Raw genomic sequence first — 6,833 nt, forward strand, 5'->3', positions numbered from 1 at the left:
GTAAAGTGATGTGATTGGACTAGTGGGGTTGTATTGGAACAACAGAGCAAGCATGCCTTACAGGATAATACATAGGAGCAGAATTAGGCCATTCAGCCCATCGAGTCTGCTCCTCCATTCCATCATGGCTGATTTATTATTCTTCTCAACCGCATTCTCCGCCTTCACCCTGTAACCTTCGACACAATGACTATTCAGAAACCTATCAACCTCCACTTTAAATATACTCAAAGACTTGGGCTTCGCAGCTGCCTGTGACAAAGAATTCCACAGAATTACTGCCCTCTGGCTAAAGAGATTCTTCCTCATCTCTATCCTGAAAGGACGTTCCTATATTCTGAGGCTGTGCCCTCTTGTCCTATGCTCACCCACTATGGGAAACAGCCTCTCCTCACCCACTCTATTTAGGCCTTTCATTATTTGACAGGTTTCAACGAAATACCTCCTCATTCTTCTAAACTCCAGCAAGTACAGACAGAGCCTTCAAACACTCCTTGTATGCTAACCCTTTCTTTCCTGGAATCATTCTTGCTTTTTAGGAGATTTGAAAGGCATCTGAACCCATGAGCAGCTTTTGACAAATCTGAAAGGACAGGAGATTAAGAAATCGCAAACAAAACTAGGTGAAAGGGAAGCTTAAGTGTAGACATGAGACTGCAGGCAAGTATTAGAACAGTCAGCACTTACTGTTCAATTGATGCTGTTGACATAAGAGTGACAGGGCGAAACAAGCCCATAGTAAAGAACACCTTTGCACTCCAGAAATTGCTCCACATCCAGCCACCCCGTTCCAGTCTACAGACAGAGCAGGGCATGTGCAAAATTGTCCAGGTCTGTCCTATTCACAAAAGGCAGGACTAATTCAGTCTGATTTAATGATCAAAGATTAACTTTATTCACCATATACCGTACATATTAGGAATTGGCTGTGGTGTGTTGGCGTGACATGCAACAGAACACAATTAAGTAACCTCTCCAATAATAGGCTGGAGCTTAAAGTACAAATATAGAACAAAATGTGCACAAACCACTAATAAAGTGGCCACTTTATTAGGTACACCTGTACACCTGCTCGTTAATGCAAATATCTAATCAGCCAATCATGTGGCAGCAACTCAGACCATGCAGACATGGTCAAGAGGTTCCGTTGTTGTTCAGACCAAACATCAGAATGGGGGAGAAATGTGATCTAAATGACCTTGAATGTAGAATTATTGTTGGTTTGAGTATCTCAGAAATTGCTAATCCCCTGGGATTTTCGTAATCAACAATCTCTAGAGTTTACACAAAATGGTGCGAAAAAAAAATCCAGTTCTTTGGATAAACATGAGAGTGATGAGAGGAGAATGGCCAGACTGGTTCAGGTTAACAGGAAGGCCACAGTAGCTCAGATAACCACATACTACATCAGCGTTGTGCAGAAGAGCATCTCCGAATGCACAACACGTTGAACCTTGAAGTGGATGGGTTACAGCAGACATACACTCAGTTGCCAACATACAAGATACAGAATGTACCTAATAAAGTTGCCACTGGGTGAATATAAGAATAAGTTAGAGGTTAAAATACTGATATGGAATAAAATATGCATGAATACATAAATATCTCCTCTCAAATAACAGCAAAGTGATGGAACATGCTGTCCACAATGCTTTCAGGTGGCACTTACTCACCAATAACCTGATGACCAATGACCAGTTTGGAGTTGCCAGGATATTCAGCCGCCTATTTTTTTCACAGTCCGATTCCAAATATTGAAGTCTCAAGATTGTTTAATGTCATTTCTGGTACACAGGTATAAAGGAGAACAATATAATTGTTATTCCTGATCGATGCAAACAAAAAAACACAAAAGATAAAGAACAGAATAATAATAATAATAATAATAATAATAATGAAAAACACACAATTAATATAAATACATCAGGTAGATAATATGCATATGTAGATTGATTGTATCTCAATAAAGTGACACGTGGCTGTGCATAAGATGATCACTGGGAAATAGTAAATTAGTGGTGGAGTTAGTGGGAGGAGGTGTTGATCAGTCTTACTTTTTGGGGAAAGTAACTGTCTTTGAGCCTGATGACCCTGACATGGATGCTAAGTAACCTCCTCTCTGAAAGGAATGGGACAAACAGTCCATGGGCAGAGTGTGTGGGATCCTTCATGACATTAAAACAATAGCTACTGATATTGAGACACCACTTGGCCAAGTGTGACATGAAGAAGCCCTGGTGAAACTGAAAGCAATGGGCATCCAGAAGAAAGCATTCCAACAGTTGGATTCGTACCTCACATATACAGACTTGGCTGTATTGATGAAGGTTAATCTTCTGACATCAGGATCACAATCAGAATCAGGTTTAATTTCATTGACATTAATGGTGAAATGTATTGTTTTGTGGCAGCAGTATAGTGCATGCACAACAAATTGTTCAAAGTTAAAATAATAAAGAACATATAAAAAGCACAAACAGGAGAAAATATGCAGATGCTGGAAATCCTGCTGAAGGGCCTCGGCCTGAAACATCGACGGTACTTTTCTCCGTAGATGTTGCCTGGCCTGCTGAGTTCCTCCGGCAGTTTGTGTGTGTTGAATAAATAACATGTGACCAGATGGATAGGCAATAAGTAAAAGGTAGATAGGTAGATAAATAAACAAACAATGCAAAAGAAGAATAGTGAGGTTGTGTTCATAATTTCATGGACCATTCAGAAATCTTATGGCAGAGGGGAAAAAACATTGAGTGCATGTCTCTAGGTGATGGTCAAATCCTTGGTGGTGACGGTCCTTAATGATGGTGGCTGAGTTCTTCAAGCATTACGTTTTGAAGAGGTCCTCATGATGGAGCTGACTGAGTCTACATCCCTTTGAAGCTCCTTATGATGCTATGCGTCATTGCTCCATACTAGATGGTGATGCAGCCGATCAGAGTGCTCTCCATGGTGCATCTGTAGAAATTTGCTAGCCTCTTTGGTGACGTACCAAATCCTCTTAAACTCCTAATTAAGTATTGTTGCTGTATGAAAGTATTCCAAAATGAAACTACAGAACATCTTTGTAAGCAACTTTTAAAAGGTCATGAAAATATTGGTATAAATCATCAAAAGTAGTAACTTAACATCTTTCCATCATCTTGTTAATGTTCAGAAATACCATGAATATGGCTAGCATTCCTCAGCCTTTAGAGAGAGGGTTGAACTACGTGTCAGTTGTTTCACCAACACCTCTACTTTCTGAGGAGGTTGAAGAGAACTGGACTATGCACATCAATACTCATGTCATTCTACAGATGCGCAGTAGGGATCATCCTAACACGCTGCATCACTGCATGCTATGGAAACAGCACTGTGGCAGATAGGAAGGCTCTACAACGGGTAGTCAAAACTGCCCAGCGCATTATTGGCACCAGCCTACCCGCCATCAAGGACATATATGCTGAAAAAGGCCAGCAACATCACAAAAGATCCCACTTCAAGGACAGTTTGTCCCACTCCCATCAGGGAGGAGGCTGTGTAGCATCCATGCCAGGACAATCAGACTCAAGAACAGTTACTTTCCCCAAGCAGTGAGGCTGATCAACTCTTCCACCTCCTATCCAACTCTCCATACCCCCAACCACCACTAGCTTATTATTTCTTGTTTGAGTCACCTTATGTACAGAAACTCCTGTGCCTAGTGTCACTTCATGGACATTCAATCAATCTATGAGTATAAGTTACTTCATGTATTTATATTTATTGTGTTTATTTTATTATTCTGTTATTTATTGTTTGTGGGTTTTTTTGTTGTTTGTGTTGGATCCAGAGTAACAATTATTTTGTTCCCTTTTATGCCTGTGTACTGGAAATGACATTGAACAATGTTGAATGTTGAATCTTGAATTTCGAATGTGAGATAATGGGGTTATCTCATATATATTTGCATCACTGACCTAAGAAACTGGCACACGATGAACTTGGCATGGAATTGCTGCATCACTGTTAACAAATTTCCTCTAGAAAATCTAGTATAATGTTCATATGTTGTATCAACTACTAACCTTAGACCTCACAGAATTTTAGAGTGTCAGTCCAAAGAGAATTTTTCAGAACCTTACAGTACTAGTACTTGTAGGATTGTAACTGTAATAAAGGAAATTGATTGGAAAGGAAGTGCAGGAACAAAGTTGTTCACATTTTACCATAAAGAGGGATTTTTTGGAAAACCAAAATAAAGTGAACTAGTTCAATGTTATCGTCATTTACCCATACGCATGTATACAGCAAAATGAAACACTGGTCCTCTGGGGCCAAGCTGTGAAACACAGTACATAGAGCCACACACAGCATGCACACAGATAGTTATGATCCCGCACATATAGTCAGGGAATAATATCAGCACATTCCCAGCGTGGCATGGCCTGAAGACTGACAGGTTGTCATCTGCAAAATGCAACGTGCATGGAAGACAGTATAATGTTGCTGGCTAAATATGTGAAACGGCAGCAAGAAATGTTGAAAAGTGATCAGTGCAGGATGAGAGTGTATCTCTGAGCTGGTGGGGCAATCACATCTGAAAGACTGAGGGTTAGGTTCCAAAATGATTAAATTATTGTTTGATGTAAAGAAATGAAAAATTATGAAAATGGGTACATGAGAAATAAAATATTGAAATGCAACATTTCATTGGAAAATAACACTAGAGAAGGATCTTAAAGTTTTGGCTGAAACATCCTCGAACTGTGCGCACCACGCTCAGGAACGATGAAAAAGACAGCTACAAGTTTGGAATTTCACACTTAAAAACAGAAGAGATCTGAAAAAGTGAAGCGATCTATAAAAAGTGACATCCAGTCTGCCCTGAATAATGTGCACAGGTCTAAGCAGTGTATACAAGAGAACGCCATGACCTAGAGGAAGTACAATGAAAACACAATAATTAAATAAGATATGGCACCAAGGTTACAATGCATATTTATGTTGTGGAAAATGGCTTGGGACAGACTTCCTTAGAAGGTTAAGAATATAATACTCAAAATTAATTTTATAAGGCATAAGGACTTGGAACACATGAGAAATGCAGTGAGACGTAACCTTTTCACAGTGAAAGTGGTCAAAATCTTGGATGGTAGGTTTACCAATGGAAGCAATACAGCAACAAACAATCTGTTGGAGGATCTCACCAGGTGAGCAGCATCTGCAGAAGGAAATAAATTGTCAATATTTCAGGTCAAACCCTGCCTGAGAACTCAAACTTGAAATATGACAATTTGCTTCCTCCCACAGATACTGCTTGACTTGCTGATTTCCTCCAGCAGACTGCACGTTGCTCCAAATTCCAGCGTCTGCAGTCTCTTGTGTTTCCAAAGGAAGTAATGGACATGATTAGAAATGTCATTGGGATGTGGGATACACTTCACTTATTTGAGTGTTCTGCTGACTGGTCTTTAAGAATTGATTGATTGTATAATCTATCATTGTTACCACTTCCCTCATATTTGATTCAACACTTCCCACTGCGCATTTGGTATTACTTCATCTTCACTTTGGGATAAAAACAAATTGTGATAGAAACATGAGAAGAAGAAAAAAGTATCAGGAAATTGTTACAGAAAATATAAAAATTGCAAATATGCTATTTGCTAAACCTTGATTGGTGTCATTTTACCACAACGTGAATTTAAACAAATCAAAAATACAGCAAGAATACTAAGTAAGACAATATTGTATTGATATGCAGGCAAAAGATCACCTTGTAGTTGAAGTGAAAAAAACTACAGAAGAATCTGAAACAAAAATAAGGCCAGAAACATTCAGCAGGTCAGGCAGTGCAGAGAGTGTGTGAGAGAGAGAATCTGAACATAGAAAGAAAATGCTGTAAATGCTGTAAAAAAATCTGAATTGGTATAGCATGTAGATGACTTTGCATCAGAGTTGGCCATTCCTGGTGCAATCTTTATCTGTACTCAATCACAGGCATCCTTGCTAATTTCTCCATCTCTTCGCCTCACTGCAGCAGAAAAGAAGCTTGCTTTCTTACTTTTCCATTGTGAAATCACTGACTAAAAACATTGACTCTATTTCTCCCTCCATGGACTTGCTTTCCAAGACTACCTTGTGTTCTCAATATTTATTGCTTATGTATTTATTATTATTATTTTGCTTGAGTTTTTCTTTTTGTTTTGTACAATTTGGTGTCTTTTGCACATTGCTTGTTTGTCTGCCTTGTGTGTGGTTTTTCGTTGATTCTCTTGTTTTTCTGTGTACTTATTGTGAATGCCCACAAGAAAATAAATCTCAGGGTAGTATATGGTGATATATATACCGTATGTATTTTGATAATAAATGCATTTGAACTTTGAATTTTGAGATACTGCTTAACATTCTGAGTGTTTCTGATTCCTGAATGTGATCACTTTTGAAAATGCAAATTAAAGAAATGGTACTTCAACATTATGTGTGACCTCCATCCTTCCATCCGTTGAGCTCAAGTCCTGCTTCAAGAACTAGATTCTTAAGCAGACAAAACACATCAGAAATTTATCCAGCTGATAACACAATTATACATTAACCGAATAATATTATTCTTATGGTTCAGTAATGCTCTTGGTTTTAAATCCCCTAAGTCAATAAACAAGTAAAATCTGAAGAAGTTCATTCATACATTGAATAAATATTGTTGCAACACAGAATCAGACATTGTGTCAACCAAACATTCTCCAACAAATAATAGGTTCTGAGGAAAGATCATCGCCATAAACTCTGCACTCTGTTTCAAGTTGGAGGAGCAACAGTTCTTATTCGTCTGGGTATCCGCCAAACTGTTATTCTTCACCTAGATAAGTAGA

The sequence above is a fragment of the Hemitrygon akajei genome, chromosome 21, assembly GCF_048418815.1.
Source record: "Hemitrygon akajei chromosome 21, sHemAka1.3, whole genome shotgun sequence".
Taxonomy (NCBI): Eukaryota; Metazoa; Chordata; class Chondrichthyes; order Myliobatiformes; family Dasyatidae; genus Hemitrygon; species Hemitrygon akajei.